Raw genomic sequence first — 19496 nt, forward strand, 5'->3', positions numbered from 1 at the left:
TGGTTTTATTTTTTATGTTCACAACAGTCCTACGGAGTAAGTACTATTACTATTTCCATTTTGCAGAGAAGGAAGTAGAAATACAGAGCTAAGTGGTCAAGCCCAAGTTGGACTGCAGAGCCCAAACCTTCAGCCAACATACCACGTGCTTCCTGGGTCTGCTACAACCTCCAGCTCCTCTTGCATGAAACTTGCATGTATAGGGGCACCTGGGTGGCGCAGTCGGTTAAGTGGCCGACTTCAGCCAGGTCACGATCTCGCGGTCTGTGAGTTCGAGCCCCGCGTCAGGCTCTGGGCTGATGGCTCAGAGCCTGGAGCCTGTTTCCGATTCTGTGTCTCCCTCTCTCTCTGCCCCTCCCCCATTCATGCTCTGTCTCTCTCTGTCCCAAAAATAAATAAACGTGGAAAAAAAAAATTAAAAAAAAAAAAAAAAGAAACTTGCATGTATAGGGGCGCCTGCGTGGCTCAGGTGGTTAAGCGTCTGACTTTAGGCCAGGTTATGATCTCACAGTTTGTGAGTTCAAGCCCTGCATCAGGTTCTGTGCTGCCAGCTCAGAGCCTGGAGCCTTCTGTGCCTCCCTCTCTCTGCCCCTCTGCCATTCATGCTCTCTCTCTCTCTCTCTCTCTCTCTTTCTCTCTCTGTCAAAAATAAATGTTAAAAAAAAAACTTGCATGTGTAGTTATTGAACCAAAAATGACCAGATCAAAACTGCTAAAACCAAAAAACGTTATTTCTAGTTACTCAAAAGAAACTACTTAATGATAAGGGTCATTCATCTAAGGTACACATCCTTTAATACCATGACCCTGGCCTATCTAGTCTGGAGGATTTTAAAGATCTGATGCTTTAAAGTAACAGCCTGGTGGAGTCCTAGAAGCTGGTCTGAAACACAGGACTTGTATCCACATGTCCTTTGCTCATTCTTAAGGGTACCCCAACTTGCATTCTTCGTGTCTCAGAGCATGGGACAAGGAACCACATGTGTTCTTATAGCCTGTTAGATCCAATATCTGAAATACCCAAATTCGTAGAATACTGGACAAATTTCAAAGGAAAGACATCACCCTAGGGCAATTTAGGGAAGTAGTAAAGGCTGCTTTACAGTTTTTGAGGTGATAAAAAGGACTCTACCTATATCTTCTTCCCTTAGCACTAGACAGCCACTGACTTATTAGGATGGACAATGAATTTCAAAACCATTAAAGCACTAATGGTTGGTCACACTGAACAGAACAATAAAATCTCCTACTTCTCTAGCAAATACTGTTAAAATGAAATAACAAGCCCTGCTAAAGGAAATTCAAGTAATGTCTACCTTGAGTGAACTTAGGCATTGGAGATGCTGGGGCCACCTATGTTGTTCTTTGTTTCCTCCTTGTGGCCACTCAGGAACATTACAACTCCTTGCTATCAACAGTATTGTTCCCATAGTGGCAAACTCGGACCGTGCCTTCATTTTAGTTTACGAGTTTATCCACGTGACTCTTCTCATAAAATTGCTAGCCAGATGCTCTTCACTTCTTTTTTTCTAATTTTTTTTAACATTTATTCTTCTTTGAGAGACAGAGACAGAGCATGAGCAGGGAAGGAGCAGAGAGAGGGAGACACAGAATCCCAAGCAGGCTCCAGGCTCTGAGCTGTCAAGCACAAAGCCCGACACAGGGCTTGAATTCATGAACTACGAGATCATGACCTGAGCCGAAGTCGGACGCTCAACCAACTGAGCCACCCAGGCCCCCCAGTATGGTCTTCACTTCTTAAAAAATATTCTAAGTGAATTTGTTAAAGCAAAGAAATATGACTTTTAGAAGAGGACAAATACACAAATTCCCTGAAGGGGTAATTTAAACCTACCATCCAAATCTTTCTTTAAGGTCTCAAAGAGCTTGTCTTTATTACAAAGGCAAACATCTCACCAAAGACACTGTGGCTTTTGATCTTTCACTAGAGATACACAGAAGAGGCCAAGTTTCACTTGTACTATCCATGAACAATCTCCCAAATCAATTTGCTCTACTCAAATAGAAACAAATTCATCTACTATTTACCTAATAATATTGTTAATGTGGATTTAGAATCTTGGCATACAATAGAATCACTGCCTTTATTAATTACACATGTGAAATTTTAGTTGATACCTATTATTAAGTGTGTAACTTTCACTTGGTTTATACCACATGAACTATGCACTTGATGTAAGAAAAAAAAATCTACTCACAGAAGGACATCAAGTGTTACAAACTACTTATCGAAAATTGAGTAATGATACGATACCAGCCATGAGATGGTTAAGGCTAGTAAGAGCTCTGCCCAAAATAAAAATGTAAAAAGCATATTAGGAAATAAAATAAAATTCAATTTACCAGGGATTTCACCCATACCTGTGTCAATGATCACCTTACCAAATGGGACCCATGATCAGGGAATTGTGACTACCCTGAAGACCAGTATCTCAGACCTCGGGGGTCTTTTCTCCTTTTGGATCTCTGTTCTCAAACTTCCTGTCAAGGACTCTGGCCCTGCTGCAGGACTAGAAAATGAGGGTTCTGAAATCAGCAACTATGTCAGGCCCCAAGATCTTGAAAGACTGCAGAATTAAATACACACAGAGAATTTCTGCATCATCTCCAATAACCTGGCTGTGGTCAAGCCCTGGGGCATGGGACAACTGGTATACTGGATCCAAAGTAATAGAGAACAAACCAATCTGAAACCAGTTGGCCAAATATACAGTTAAGAGTAAAATTTCAGAGGCACCTGGGTGACTCAGTCGGTTAAATGTACAACTTTAGCTCAGGTCATGAACCTCACAGTTCGTGAGTTCAAGCCCCGCATCAGGCTCTGTGCTGACAGCTCAGAGCCTAGAGCCTGCTTCGGATTCTGTGTCTTCCTCTCTCTCTCTGCCCCTCCCCTCACTCACTCTTTCTCTCTCTCTTACTCTCTCTCAAAAATAAATAAAAACATTAAAAAAATTTTTTTGAAGAGTAAAGTTTTAGTCTCACATGTTTATGCCAACTAAATGTGTGTGTGTGTGTGTGTGTGTGTGTTGTGTGTGTCCACGTAGTATTTAAGACTCTAAGCAGAATTATGCAGTGGTTACCTTAATTAGAGTGGGTGTTCTATTGGGACCTCAAGCTACTCCTATAGTAGCAGGAAACTGGTTTATGAATGTGATACATGGTTGCCCTTAAAAGGATTTAAGCTAATGTATCCCTTTAATTATACCCACATCCTATATTCAGCTGTAAAAAGACAAAAGAAAAACAGATATTGTTGAGGGATATTCTACCCTATTTTTCTTTGCCTTTACTTGAAGCAAGACTCCTTGGTGTAGGCAGTTCTCAGTTGAACATAGTAAGTGATTTAAATTAACATGACTAGGGTATTATGATTTTCTATCAAAAATATTCCATCCTCTTGGACCCCTCCAGAAATAAGGAGATTCTGCGGTAGGTGTTGGAACACTGTCTTAAAGTTTTTAAAGATCAAATTAAAAGGTAGCATGGAAATTATCTGAATCTGTGCAAAGGCCAGACAATCTGAAGGAAGAAGCAGTAAGTTACAACTCAGAAACAGGCAGAACTTTGAACTTTACTGGCCATAATTCATTTCTTAAAACATAGACTTTAAAACTGGGGGTTGGGGAGTATTTTTAAGAACACTGTTGGAGGGGACCAAGATGGCAGAAAAGCATAGAGTTTTTTTGTGTCTCTCGTCCCTGAAATGCAGCTAGATCAACATCAAACCAACCTGCACACCTAGAAAATTGATCCGAGGATTAACTCAACAATCTGCATGACTTGAACCACAGAACTCATACGTGATGCAGAGAGGTGAACTTGGGGAGAGAGAAGCCAGGGAAGGTAGGGAGTGTTTTTGCTTTCAGAGAGAGAACAGAGACAGAGGGGAGAGTACAGGAAATGCACTGCCCCTGAAAGCAGCTGGAGAGAAAGAGAAAGACTGGAAGCACCCATAAGGGAATTAAAAAGAAAGGGAGAAAAGAGAAAGGAGAGGGTCTGGATACCATCAAGACTCTATGTAAACAGAGGAGTGCAGAGTCTGAGACTCTGTACCTTGATACCTGGTGGAGCTGTGGTAAGAAGGGCAAATCCCTAGGAGCAGACAGCGAGGTCTGAGGGGTCCTTGGGCCACACGGGGAGAGGCAGTTCTCTTGCTGAGAGGACATTTGGTAGAGGCTGTGCAGCCTTCCCACAGGCAAAGGTCCCAGTGGACCCAGGGAACAGCCACACTTGCTGGTGTTGGAACAAGGACGTTAAGAGACAAGAACAAGGTGCCAGATGTGTGCTGTGATTTACCATAATCCTTGAAACGCTGCTGCTACACAATCACACAGACTTTTTCTGGGGTGGGCTGGCCCCCAGCTACAGTCTCTGAGCATCTGCATCAGAGTGGTCACGTGAGCATTCCTGGAAGTGGGCCAGTACCCAGCCATTGCTTGGTGAAACTCCACCCCCAGAGGGGTGGAGTGGGTCAAAGGGGCAGGGCCCTCAGAAGCAAGGGGTTTGCAACACAGCCCCATCTGAGATAAAACTCGGGAGGGAGGTGCCACCTGGCAGGCTGATGTCTTGGTAGCAGACAGGGTAGAAGTGGGGAGTGGGTGGAGGCCAAACACAATGGAGGGGTGCTTGACTGCCGGTTGGCAAAAACACAAAAGTTCTGATACCAGAGACTGGGTAGCTGGGTGATGCCATTTTCCCCTCTCCTGCACGTGCACATACACATACCACAACAATCCACCCCAGGTAAGTTAACCAGTGCCATCTAGTAGAGAATGGAGTCGTTACACCAAGCCCCATCCAACTGTGTCAACCATGCTCTAGAGGAACATAAGTCTCTCCACCTGCTTAGTTTACGGAGTATAAAGTGCTTCATAGTTTGACTGCTAGGGGAAACTGGATGTAATTTCCATCGTATTCCATTCTGTTCACTGGTCCATCTATTCATTTTTTTTCTTTTTCTTTTCTTATTCTTGAATACAGAAAGAGAAATTTTTTATTTTTATTTTTGTTTCTATAAGAAAGATTTTTCCTTAATTTTTTTCTACTATATTTTTTACTTTTTTGTAACTTTTTTACTCTATTTCACTTTAATCATTTCATTTTATTCTATTTTATTGTATTCACTTTTTTTAAATTTTCAAACATTTTCCTTTTTTATCCTTTTCTTTTATTTCCCTTTTTCCTCTATTCTACCAAGCTTCCTTCAACAACCAGATCAAAACAAACCTAGGATCTAGCATCCTTTATCTGATTTTTTGTGTTTTTGATTTTTATTTTTTATCAATTATTTTTCTTCCTTGAAAATGATGAAACAAAGGAATTCACACCAAAAGAAAGAACAGAAAGAATTGACAGTCAGGGACTTAACACAGATATAAGCAAGATGTATGAACAAGAATTTAGAATCATGATAATAAGAATACTAGCAGGGGTGGAAAAAAGCATAGAATCCCTTTCTGCGAAGGCAAAAGAAATAAAATCTAGTCAAGACAAAATTAAAAATGCTATAACTGAGATGCAATCTTGAATGGATGCCACAGCAGAAAGGATGGATGAAGCAGAGAAGCGAATCAGTGATATAGAGGGCAAATTATGGAGAGAGTCATGTAGCAGAAAAAAAAAGAGGTAAACTAAGGCAAAACAGCACTATATAAGAATTAGAGAGCCAGTGACCCATGAAAAAGGAATAACAACCGAATCATACACTTCCCAGAAGATGAAGAGAGAGAAAAAGGGGTAGAAGGTTTCTGTGAGCAAATCATAGTGGAAAACTTTCCTAACCTGGGGAAAGACACAAACATCAAAATCCAGGAAGCACAGAGAACTCCCATAGATTCAACAAAAACCAACTATCAACAAGGCATATCATAGTTCAATTCACAAAATATACAGACAAGGAAAGAATCATGAAAGCAACAAGGGAAAAAAGCCCTTAATCTATAAGGGAAGACAGATCAGGTTCGCAGTAGACCAATACACAGAAACTTGGCAGGCCAGAAAGGAGTGGCAGGATATATTCAATGTGCTGAATTGGAAAAAATATGCAGCCAAGAATTCTTTATCCAGCAAGGTTGTCATTCAAAATAGAAGGACAGATAAACAGTATCCCAGACAAACAAAAACTAAAGGAGTTTGTGACCACTAAACCAGCCCTGCAAGAAATTTTAAGGGGCACACGCTGAGGGGAGAAAAGATGAAACAAAACAAAAAAGACCAAAATCAACAAAGACTAGAAAGGACCAGAGAACACCACCAGAAACTCCAACTCTACTGGCAACACAATGGCAATAAATTCTTATCTTTCAGTACTCACTCTAAAGGTCAATGGACTAAAGGCTCTAATTAAAAGGCACAGGGTAACAGAATGGATATGAAAACAAGATCCATCTGCATGCTGTTTACAAAAGATCCATTTTAGACCTAAAGACACCTTCAGATTGAAAGTAAAGGGATGGAGAACTATGTATCATGCTAATGGATGTCAAAAGAAAGCCAGAGTAGCCATACTTATATCAGACAATCTAGATTTTAAAATAAAGATAGTAACAAGAGATAAAGAAGGGCATTATACCATAATTAAGGGGTTTATCCACCAAGAGGACCTAACAATTGTAAACATCCATATGGAAGCACCCAAATATATAAATCAATTAATCACAAACATATAGAAACTCATTGATAATACCATAATAGTAGGAGCCTTCAACACCCCACTTACAGCAATGGACAGATCATCTAAACAGAAAATCAACAAGGAAACCATGGCTTTGAATGACACACTGAACCAGATGGACTTAACAGATATATTCAGAACATTTCATACCAAAACATCATAATACACATTCTTCTCAAGTGCACATGGAACATTCTCCAGAACAGATCACATACTGGGACACAAATCAGCCCTCAACAAGTACAAAAAGATAGAGATCATACCATGCATATTTTCAAACCACAATGCTATGAAACTCGAAATCAACCACAAGAAAAAATTTGGAAAGACAACAAATACTTGGAGACTAAAGAACATCTTACTAAAGAATGAATGGGTAAACCAAGAAATTAAAGAGGAAATTAAAAATTACATGGAAGCCAATGAAAATGATAACACCACAGCAAAACACCTCTGGGACAGGGCAAAGGTGGTCAAAAGAGGGAAGTATATAGCAATCCAGGGTTTCCTAAAGAAGGAAGAAAGGTCTCTGATACACAACCTAACCTCACACCTTAAATAGCTGGAAAAAGAACAGCAAATAAAACCCAAACCAGAAGACAGGAAATAATAAAGATTAGAGTAGAAATCAGTAATACCAAAATCAAAAAACAGTAGAACAGATCAATGAAACCAGCAGCTGGTTCTTTGAAATAATTAACAAAATTGATAAACCCCTAGCCAGTTTGAGCAAAAAGAAAAAGGAAAGGACCCAAATAAACAAAATCAAGAATGAAAGAGGAGAGATCACAACCAATACTGCAGAAACACAAACAATAATAACAGAATACTATGAGCAATTATATGCAAATAAAATGGGCAATCTGGAAGAAAGGGACAAATTCCTAGAAACAGATTAACTACCAAAACTGAAACAAGAAGAAATAGAAAATTTGAACAGACCCATAACCAGTAAGAAAATCAAATTAGAAATCAAAACTCTCCCAAAAAACAAGAGTTCAGGGCCAGATGGCTTTGCAGGGGAATTCTATCAAACATTTAAAGAAGAGTTAACACCAATTCTTTTGAAGCTATTCCAAAAAATATAAATGTAAGGAAAACTTCCAAACTCACTTACAAAGCCAGCATTACCTTGATTCCAAAACCAAAGACCCCACTAAAAAGGAGTTTCCCTAATGAACATGGACGCAAAAATCCTCAACAAGATACTAGTCAACCAGATCCAACAATACATTAAAAAAATTATTCACCACGACCAAGCAGGATTTATACCTGGGATGCAGGGCTGCTTCAATATCTGAAAATAATCAATGTGATACATCACAGCAATAAAAGAAAGGACAAGAACCACATGATCCTCTCAATAGATGCAGAGAAAGCAGTTGACAAAATACAGCATCCTTTCTTGATAAAAGCCCTCAAGAAAGTAGGGATAGAAGGATCATACCTCAAGATCATAAAAGCTATAATTGAAATACCCACCACTAATATCATCCTCAATGGGGAAAAACTGAGAGCTTTCCCCCTAAGGTCAGGAACATGACAGGGATGTCCAGTCTATCCAGTTATTCAACATAGTATGGAAGTCCTAGCCTCAGCAATCAGCCAACACAAAGGAATAAAAGGCATCCATATCAGTAAGAAGGAAGTCAAACTTTCACTCTTTGCAGATGACATGATACTCTATATGGAAAACCCAAAAGATTCTACCAAAAAACTGTTAGAACTGATCCATGAATTCAATGAAGTTGCAGGATATCAAATCAAAGCACACAAATTGGTAGATTTCTATCCACCAATAATGAAGCAACAGAAAGAGAAATCAAGAATTGATCCCATTTACAACTGCATCAAAACCCACAAAATACCTAGGAATAAACCTAACCAAAGAGGTGAAAAATCTATATACTGAAAACTATAGAAAGCTTATCAAAGAAATCAAAGAAGACACAAAGAAATGAAAAACCATTCTGTGTTCCTGGATAGGAAGAACAAATATTGTTAAAATGTCAATACTACCCAAACCAATCTGCATATTCAATGCAATCCCTATCAAAGTAACACCAGCATTCTTCACAGAGCTAGAACAAACAATCCTAAAATTTGTATGGAACCAGAAAAGACCCCGAATAGCCAAAGCAATCCTGAAAAAGAACACGAAGCCTGGAGGCATCACAATCCCGGACTTCAAGATGTATTACAAAGATATAATCATCAAGACAGTATGGTACTGCCACAAGAACAGACACATAGAGATGATTGTAACTGAAAAGAGAACCCAGAAGTGAACCCACAAACATATGACCAACTAATCTTTGACAAAGCAGGAAAGAATATCCAATGGAATAAAGACAGTCTCTTCAGCAAGTGGTGCTGGGAAAACTGGACAACGACATGCAGAAGGATGAACCTGGGTCACTTTCTTACACCACACACAAAAATAAACTCAAAATGGATGAAAGACCTCAATGTAAGACAGGAAGCCATCAAAATCCTCGAGGAGAAAACAGGCAACAACCTCTTTGACCTCAGCCACAGCAACGTCCTACTCAACACGTCTCCAGGGGCAAGGGAAACAAAAGCAAAAATGAACTACTGGGACCTCATCAAAATAAAAAGCAAAGGAAACAATCAGCAAAACTAAAAGGCAACCAACGGAATGGGAGAAGATATTCGCAATGACGTTATCAGATAAAGGGTTAGTATCCAAAATCTATAAAGAACTTACCAACTCAACACCCAAAAAACAAATAATCCAGTAAAGAAATGGGCAAAAGACATGAATACCTTTCCAAAGAAGACATCCAGGTGGCTAACAGACACATGAAAAAATGTTCAACATCACTCATCATCAGGGAAATACAAACCAAAACCACAATGAGATACCACCTCACACCTGTCAGAATGGCTAACATTAACAACTCAGGCAACAACAGATGTTGGCAAGGATGTGGAGAAAGAGGATCTCTTTTGCATTGTTGGTGGGAATGCAAGCTAGTGCAGCCACTCTGGAAAACAGTATGGAGGTTCCTCAAAAAACTAAAAATAGAACTACCCTACAACCCAGCAACTGCAGTACTATTTATCCAAGAGATACAGGCATGCTGTTTTGAAGGAGCACATGCACCCCAATGTTTATAGCAGTGCTATCAACAATAGCCAAAGTATGGAAAGAGCCCAAATGTCCATCAACAGATGAATGGATAAAGAACATGTGGTGTGTGTGTGTGTGTGTGTGTGTATACACACACACACACACACACACACACACACACACACACACACACACAATGGAGTATTACTCGGCAATCAAAAGGAATTAAATCTTGCCATTTGCAACAACGTGGATTGAACTGGAGGGTATTATGCCAAGCAAAATTAGTCAGAGAAAGACAAGTATCATATGACTTCATTCATATGTGGAATTTAAGATACAAAACAGATGAACATAAAGGAAGGGAAGCAAAAATAATATAAAAACAGGGAGGGGAACAAAACGTAAGAGACTTAAATACAGAGAACAAACTGAGGGTTGCTGGAGGAGTTTTGGATGGGGGATGAGCTAAATGGGCAAGGGGGAATAAGGAAGACACTTTTTGGGATTAGCACTGGGTGTTATATGTAGGGGATGAATCACTGGATTCTACTTCTGAAATCATCATTGCACTATATGCTAACTAACTTGAATGTGAATTAAAAAAATAAATTAAAAATAAATAAAAATAAATAAAATATGCACAACTCAACCTTACTAGATAAAAACAAGTTGTAGACAACAGCAAGTTAAATTTGGACCACTTTGAATATATGAGGAGATTCCATTGCTCCAGATCCTGTGGACACTTAATATCATTGGCTTTTTTTTCTTCCTTTTGGCCAAAATGATGGGTGCAGAATAGTATATTATTGTGGTTTTAATTTATGCTGTACTGATTACTAATGAGGTTAGGTAGCTCTGCATATATTAACTTGACATTTAGATTTTGTTTTATTCTTGGTGCATTTTTCTGTTGGATTTTCTGTATGTCATGATTATTCTGTTTATATAACCGTGGTTGGTTACATGTTTTCTGATAGCTTCTCCCACTCTGGGTTGCCCTTTCTTTCTTTTTCTTGTATCATTTGAGAAACATTACTTCTCCTGATAAACATTACAAGTCCACGTTTTTAATCTTTTCCTTATGGGTAATGCTAATTGCATCTTGATTAAAAATTACTTTGTTTACCCAAATTACAAGAAGATACTTTTCTATACTATCTTCCAAGAGTTTTGCAATTTTCCTTTCAAGTGAAGATCTTTAAATAAGTTTTTTGTGTCATGTGAAGTAGGAATACAATTTCAGTGTCTAAAAATAGGGCTTCCCAGTTACCGTAACACTGTTCATTGAAAAGTCTACTCCTTCCCCTCATCTGCAGGGCCAACTGCCCGTATATATGTGTGTCTTTTGGAAGTGCTCTGTTTTTTTCTATTGATTTATTTTTCTATCTCTGTGCCAATGGTTCAATAGTGTAAGATCTTTATATTTGTTTTTCTTTATTTTTCTTCCAGAACACTCAACTGTTCTTGGCTCTTTGTTGCTTATATTTAAATTTTAAAATCAGCTCATTGTGTTCCACCAAAACAAATAAGCGAACAACAATCACCACCACAAGCCCTGCTACAATTTGATTCTAAGTGATTTCTAAGTATAGATCAGTTTATGGGGAATTTATATCTTTTAAGAAATTAGTTTTTCAGTCTATGATCATATTTTACCTCTGCACCTCTTTAGGTACCCCCCAATGATTCTCTGTCCACATTTCTTTCTTTCTTTTTATCATTTATTTATTTTGAGAGAGACAGAGGGAGAGGGAGCACAAGCAGGGGAGGGGCAGAGAAACGGAAGAGAGAGAGAGAGAGTGAGCAAGAGAGAGAGAGAATCCCAAGCAGGCTCTCTGTTGTCAGCACACAGCCAGACTTGCGACTCTATCTCACGAATCATGAGATCATAACTTGAGCCAAAATCAGGAGTTGGATGCTTAACTGACTGAGCTACCCAGGTGCCCCTGTTTACTTTCCTAGTTTTCCCACAAAGTTGTGGAACAGTTTCTAGGTATGTTACTTCATTCTTGACTCCATATTTTTTAATGCAAGTGGATTTTTCCACTATTCCAAACGAATAAAATATTCATTTCACACCTAGAATATTGCTAGTATATAGGAATGCAATTAATGTTTGTATGTTAACTTTAGCAATATCAAATAATATTTGTATGTTAGCAATACTGATAAACCCCAAAGCTTTCAAACTATGAGAGTTAAAAAAAATATATGTTTATTCATTTATTTTGATGGAGGGAAGGGAGGAGAGGGAGAGCAAGAGCGAGAGAGAGCGAGAGAGAGCGAGAGAGAGAGAGAATCCCAAGCAGGCTCCACACTGTCAGGCAGAGCCCAACATGGGGCTTAATCCCACAAACCTTGGAGACCATGACCTGAGCCGAAATCAAGAGTCAGACACTCAACCGACTGAGCCACCCAGGTGCCCCAAACTTTGGGAATCTTTAAATATTTTCCACCTACACACTCACATCACTTGTAAGTACAAAAGTTTTAAAAATTTATTTCCAGTCCTTCTTAACATTTACTCATTTCTTTATTATTTGTGTATTTTCACTTTAGCATTCTATGCTGGCAAGGACTTTTAATGTTGAATAAAAATGGTACCAGTGCACATCCTTATCTTATTCTGATCTCAAAGGGAAATGTTTGAATATTTCATCATGTAACTAATGTCTAACAATAGATTTTATACATATCCATGATCAGTTTGGGAAAGTTCGTTTTTATTCTTTATTTTCTAAGAGATTTTACTAGATAAACTTTGAGTTTCATAAAAAGTATTTCTTCAACTGCTCAAATGGTTGCACACTTTTTCTTTTCTTGCCTGTAAACATAGGTGGGTTCATGAATTGAATTTCTCATGTTTAAACCAATATGGCGCCCTGGGATCAACATAACTAGTCACGTGCATTATGAGACATATAAGTTATTATTTGTAAGTATAATACTGTTCTTAGGATTCCCACATCTACATTTACAGGTTAGATTGGACTACAATTCTCCTTTTTACACGTGTTTGCCAAGTTTTCATATCAAGGTTACATCCTTCTTCACAAAGTTAGGTATTGAACATTTCCCTCTTTTGCTCTCTTTGGAAAGATTTCATAAGATTAAAATTATTTTTTGAAAGAACTCACTGGACACTGTGTCTGGCATTTTATTTATAAGAAATTTTTACCTACTAATAAAATTTCCTTGATGGTTACAGAATTATTAACTTCCTTCTCGATTCAGATTTGAAAGTGATGCTTTTCAATAATTTGTGTATCTAATTTTTCCAATGTGTTGGCTTCAAGGTTTTTAGAACATCCTTGTGTGATTATTCAATCTCTACATCGTCTGTCCTTTTTTTTTCCCTTTTCATTTCTCATGTTATTCTTTGTGTTTCTCTCACTTCTTTCGTCTTTGACCAGTGTCATAGGAGACTCATCTTTTCAGACTTTTGAGTTTGGCTATTTACACTTTTTTTCTTTTTAAATAATGTCTACTCTTAGTTTCATTATTTCCTTTTTTCTGCTTCTTGGCGGAGGCATTGTTTTGCTATCACTTTCTAACTTCTTAAGTAGATGTTTAGTTCAATTTATTTTCAGTCTTTCTTATACTAACGTTTAAGAATGTGTACTTTTCAATGATCAGTTTTCTTTCCATCTTTCCGAAGCAGACAATTCATTCTCTCTGTCCTGTCTCCCTCTGCAACCAGTAGCAAAGTTTTGGCAAAAAGAACACATGAAAATTCTTTCAGACACTGTCATAAACTAAAATAAAAACTAACCAAACCTTAATTAGACAGATTTCTTCATAATCCATTAAAACCGACCCCCCTCTGGTACAAAGTGCTGTACCCTATAAAAATAGCTACAAGGAACAAATAAATTCAGCAAACTCATCACTAGCCACCCTGGATTCCAGTGAAGAATGTACACTTCAAACATTAGCTCTTAGTGAATCAGCTTTCAGCACTCTGGCTCTTTCCAAATCAACGGCACTGAGCCCAGGTATCTTGTGAGGCCTCACAGCAGCAGCTGACCGGCCCTGCATCGGGGTACACTGACTGTCTTGCCTCTCACCAGAGAGAAGCTGCCCAACACAGAATGTCCAGTCTGGCCCCATATGGTCGGTAGTGGTGTTCCAATCTCCTAACCCAAGATCAAAGAGCAAAGATGAAAACTCACACTCTACGGAGGCTCTCTAATGGGACATCCCCAAGTAGTCACTGACCTCTGCTTTTACTCCTTTTGTTTCCCTCAGCCTGTTACCGGTTCCTGTCCTCTTGGGTCATGTTTTTCACTAAAGGTAACAATAGTTTTGCAGAGACCCCTCTGCTCACCACAGGGAAACACCTCCGTGCAAGAGTGTGACAGTGATGAGTGGAGAATACTTGAGGAGACTGGGACAGTCTCAACCTAAATCCTCTCAGTTATAGACTCAGATCCAGAGAGAAGTGACCAGGGGCTTGTTTGCAAGAAGCATCACTTGAGTGTTGCTCAGGTGTTCAGGGAAGTCATCCAGCTAAGCACCACTCTGCCAAAAGGAGGCAGAAAGAAGGATATTGTGAAAGTAATCATACCTTCTTCCTTATATACAGCATCTCCAGACCACCCACTCTCCACTTCTACACAAATGACTCTTCTCCCTCACACTAGACCTGAGCTGTAGGCACAAGATGATCAGGGGAGCTTCTCTGTTTCTGGAATGTGACTGTCCTGGGCATGGAGGAGGGAGGTGTCACTGAGCTTTCTTCCTTGTGTATTGGAACTGGAGTTGTGTGCCTAGGGCTAACGGTAACAATGAGAGGATGTAGCTACTAGGTTCTTGTGCTGATGAAAGACATAAACGTACGTGTTTAAATTGGAGCCTCCAGGCACCCAAAGCACATGAGAGAAGTTTCCTTGCCATCGGTCTGTTTCTGATTTTCTTTGTACCCTGATTCTTTCTTTTGTATACCCTTCAGGGTCAAGGGAGGATGGGAGGATCAAACTCTAAGGAACCTAGAAGGAGACCAATCAGGTTGCAAATAAGCTTGGACAAGGAGATAGAGTCAAATATTTCTCTGATTAATCTGAGATTACTCAAAATGTTTTAGGTTTCCTGGGATGGTGGGGGGAGATGTACTCTATAAAGAATATTGGACATCACGTCATCTCTTCCTTCCTATTGCCTTCTTTAGGTTGGATGCATTCGGGATACCGCATCATGTGCCATGTGCAGTCAGTGCCTATGTTCCCAGGTCAGGTGATCATAAGGTCCAAAGGCATTTGGGTTCCTTTCCACAAGCCGGGCCACAACCAGCAGTGGGGCCGTGTGCAACCTCTGGTCAGTCTATGTGCATGAGATGGTCCTGGACATCCCCAGCTCAGGCCCACTCTGCTCTGAGGACTAAGTCGGCAGCTGAGGATCAACATGTGCATGGATAAGGGAGACCCCTGCATGACTGGAACATATGGGAAGCTCTGGAAACATATCTTTAGGTACTGAGCAGAAATGGGGGGGATGGGGACCACCAGGCCTCCCCTCAAGTTGTATAACATCTTTGTGACCCCAGAAGCCCCATGACTCGTTGCTCCTTCATCATCCACAGCAGCCATGGGCACACCACCTCCCCTGGATGAGGGACACTGAGCTGTATGGTGGTGTCTTTCTGTGGCTCAGATTTTAGGTGTCTAGAATGAATAACGATACACGTCCTCTCCTCTACCTCCAAACTTTGTGGAAACAAATGAAAGTACGTGGAGTCATGGTGCAAATATACCATAATAACACAACTCTGTCTGAACAACCTTGCGATAGACACTCAGCTTTGCCAAATACAAGATCAATGGTTTCTCCTGAATTATCCTTATAGCTCAGAGATGACGACTTCACTTCCTTGTAACAATGCATTACAAGGGCATATTTTGGGGACAGTGACCTGGTAGCAAGTTTCTCAAAATGGTATCTTCTTACTCAAATCCCAAATTCTGGTTTCCCTATAAAATAGCTAATATGTGCACAGTGTTTTACAGCATTTTGAATACCTTCCTTTCCATTTTGCCATGCAATCCTTACCAGGTGAGGAAAATACAATCCTCATTTTGCAGGTGCAGGAACTGAAGGTTAAGCGCATAAGCAGTTTTCCATCAATCTTTTAACTGACCAGGAAGGGTCACACCTACTCAAGTTTAGTGTTCTGACTCCTGATCCCCGTGCTTTTGGCCTGACAGCACAATGTCTCTGGATTTTCACTGCCTTCACAATTTCAAAGAGTCTGAGATTACTTCAGGCAGCAAGGTGACTTCAGACTATACCATCTCCCCTGTCGGTGATGAATCTGTCAGAGCTTCTGCAGGAAAGTCCCAGTCCCAGCCAGAAGCTTGACAGGCAAGTTCAATTCCAAGCCTCTGGGGGCGGACTTGCTGCACTGCCCTCTGCCTAGACTTCCATGGCCCTGGGCTCCACCTCTCTGACTCCTCACCTTGCATTCCCACCACCAAGGTCAAAATTCCAGTCCCCAGCATCTCTCATCCAAACTATTCCATTAACCTCTTCACTGGGCTCCCCACTTCTAGGCATGACTCCAACTGACGCGTCTTCCAAAGCGCTGCCAAACAAACCACACCTTTCAGCTAAAAGGCCCTCAGGGACTCCCTGTTGTCTTTAGGGAGAATGCCAGACTCTTCATTTTCTGGCTCTACCCTACCCCTTCCCCTTCCTCCAGTTCCAGCTCCCACCCTCTGACTCATTCTCTGGCAAATCCAAATTGCTTCTCATCTTCAGAACACATCTCCGTGGTTCGCATATCTGCGCATTTACATACAGTGCTCCTTCTCCTTGAAATAGTGTTGCCTTCTTTATACACCAGGAAAACTCCTGTTCATCCTTCAGGAGGAGCTCATTTGTCGCCTTCTCCAAGAAGCCTTCCCCGAATGTGCTCCTTTTAGATATTATTTGCTTGTTCCCCCATATTACTTCTGTGTCCTAATGACACCATGTTGTCAGTTACTTTAAGCAGGTGTCTCTCTTATCAGGCAGAACAGAGTCTTCCTTTCCATCTCTGTGACCTGGTGTTTAGCACCGTGCCTGGTGCCCTGTGGACGTTCAATGAATGCCCAGTTATAATTAGGATGAGATATCTCCTAGTGACACAGACTGGGATCACAGCTGAGCGATAATGAAAAATGACAACGATGCTGGTCGAATCATTCTACTTTCACTTGTCGTAAGGCTGTCCTTCTCCAAGGTCCCTAAGGACCCTGCTCAACAGTCTAGGGCTCGTAGTGCCTTCAAGTTCCACAGAAACTCCCCTACTGTTCCCTAAACCAATAAATTGCTTCCTTTTGCTTCTACCCATTTGAGTTCCAATCACCTGTCATCAGAAAAGTCCAACTGAAATATTTTCCCTTTCCTCCAGTTTGCTGTTAGAGCAGTGTGACTCTTGTCTTTTCTCCCTGAGGATCCACGCTGGTGTCACATCTCTTCCCTCTACTCACAGTGGATGAACTCGAGCACAACACAATCCAGTTTTCCATGATCGCCAAGGACTCCACCTCTAGAAGTCCATGATTCTGAAACCACACATTCTTGATCTTAAAGGTACCCTTGGATAGAGAGATTCTTCGGCCAGGCAAAGAATATGGTTTTTTTTTCCAGCTTTGGAAAGACAGAGGAGTCTGGTCAGAAGGGCTGACCAATAGTTCTGTCTCCTCTTGCAGGTCTCAATTTAAAGACCCTTTCTTACAGGAAACTCTACCCCTGGCTGTGTCCTGACTATGCACACTGTTACCTGCAGTCATACCCCGTGATTCCTTCCCTGCTTCTCATCATATTTGCAATAATGTTTGGGCGATGTTCTCTTCCCTAACTGGACTATACATGGCATGAAGGTGGGGCTGATGTCTGCATTTCTCAGAGCTTTACCCCCAAAACATAGCACAAGGCCTGGCACACCAAAGGGTACTTGTGCACTAGATAAAGACAAAAAAGACTGAGTTTCCCAACTCCTGCCCCAACTAAATATCCTATAGGGCCTCTGATATTTACTAAAATCCAAAGACATTCTTCCAGAAAGAAGCTGAAATATGACTTTAGTCTTTTCTCCATTTTTTTCTACCTCATTACTGGCTACATAAATTTTGGTCACATTGGTGGCCAGACTGGGCGAGAGGTTAACTTTCCACTGGTTTCCTCCCCCACCCCCTTTTATATATTCTAAATTCAGTACTGATGGGAATGTTTCCAGTAAAAATTTTGTAGGAGACGATGATGGAAACTTTCAAGGGAGATAAACAGGTTTGTTTTTTTTTTTAAGTTTATTTATTTACTTTGAGAGAGAGCATGAGCAGGGGAGGGGCAGAGAGAGATGGAGAGAGAGAATCTCAAACAGGCTCCATACTTTCAAACTCACTGAACTGTGACATCATGCCCTGAGCGGAAATCAAGAGTCACACACTTGACCGACTGAGCCACCCTGGTGCCCTGGAAATAATCAGTTTTTAAATTTCTTAGGCCTTGACATTTTTATGGTCTCTGTCTTTAATTCTTCCCACACGTTTCTTTTGTCTCCTCACTTGATCTTCAACCAGCATTAATTTAGGAGAGGCTTTTCTTTTTTCTGAATTGTCACCTCCTTTGGTCCTGCTATATGTCATTAAATTCTGGATCAAAGGCATTCTTCTAAATCAGGATGATTCCCAAATCTCTTTACATCATGAACCACAGTAATTCCAGTCCTTTCCTGTCTATCCTCAAGATGGCACACTAAGCACAGGCTCCAGCCTCTCCCAAACCCGGGTCCTAACTTACTAGAAAGACCAGATCTCTTCTATAACTCTAATACAGCACTGGAAAGCGGGAAGCCTGGCTCCCCTAAAAGATCCAGGAAGATGGTATTACACGGTAAAAGAAAATCAAGAACCTGGCTGGTGCACAGGGCTTAACAGGGCAGGAGTGGCCGTGGGGACTCTCCAAGTCCAGAGGGAGTAGACTGGGGGGACAGATAAACCTCAAGAATGCAGGATGGTGCGATTCTAGTATAACTAATGTGTTCACTGACTTCACAGATTATAAGAGAAACACTTCATGACCATAACAGAAAATAGTTTGAAAAATCCAAGCCCAGGCAGGATTAAACATTTGCAGCACAGTAAGGTAGAAAGAAAGAAAGAATATAACGAATAGTATATCTACCCGAAACCTCTGGCAAAGCATTATACTCAGAAGTAAAAAGTTAGAAAGATTCACATTAAATTCAAGAACATGAGAAGAGGAGCACCCGGGTGGCTCAGTCAGATGAGCATCTGACTCTTGATTTTGGCTCAGGTCATGATCTCACGGTCATGAGATAGAGCCCTGCATTGGGGCTCTGTACTGAGTGTGGAGCCTGCTTAGGGTTCTCTCTCTCTCCCTTTCTCCCTCCCTCTCTCTCTCCCCCTCCCCTACTGCCCTTTTCCCCTTCTTGCACTTGCTTACTCTTTCTCTCTCTCAAAAAAAAAAAAAAAAAAAAGTGGGGGGCCTGGGTGGCTCAGTCAGTTAAGCATCTGACTTCGGCTCAGGTCATGTTCTCATGGTTCGTGGGTTCAAGCCCCGTGTAGGGCTCTGCACTGACAGCTGGAGCCTGATTCAGATTCTGTGTCTCCCTCTCTCTCTGCCCCTCCCCCATTCGCTCATGCTCTCTCACTCTCTCTCTCAAAAAAAAAAAAAAAATGAGAAGAATGAAAAGGGATATAC

At 40.6% G+C, this 19496-nt stretch overlaps 1 long non-coding RNA gene across 1 annotated transcript in view; it reads right to left on the reverse strand.

Annotated features, from left to right (window-relative positions):
- LOC147582989 (uncharacterized) overlaps window positions 1–19496 on the reverse strand; it is a 201517-nt gene that overhangs the window by 33975 nt on the left and 148046 nt on the right. The gene's annotated exons all lie outside the window — the stretch shown is intronic.

This window comes from Puma concolor, chromosome A2, assembly GCF_028749965.1.
Source record: "Puma concolor isolate L17-30 chromosome A2, mPumCon1.1.hap2, whole genome shotgun sequence".
Lineage (NCBI taxonomy): Eukaryota > Metazoa > Chordata > Mammalia > Carnivora > Felidae > Puma > Puma concolor.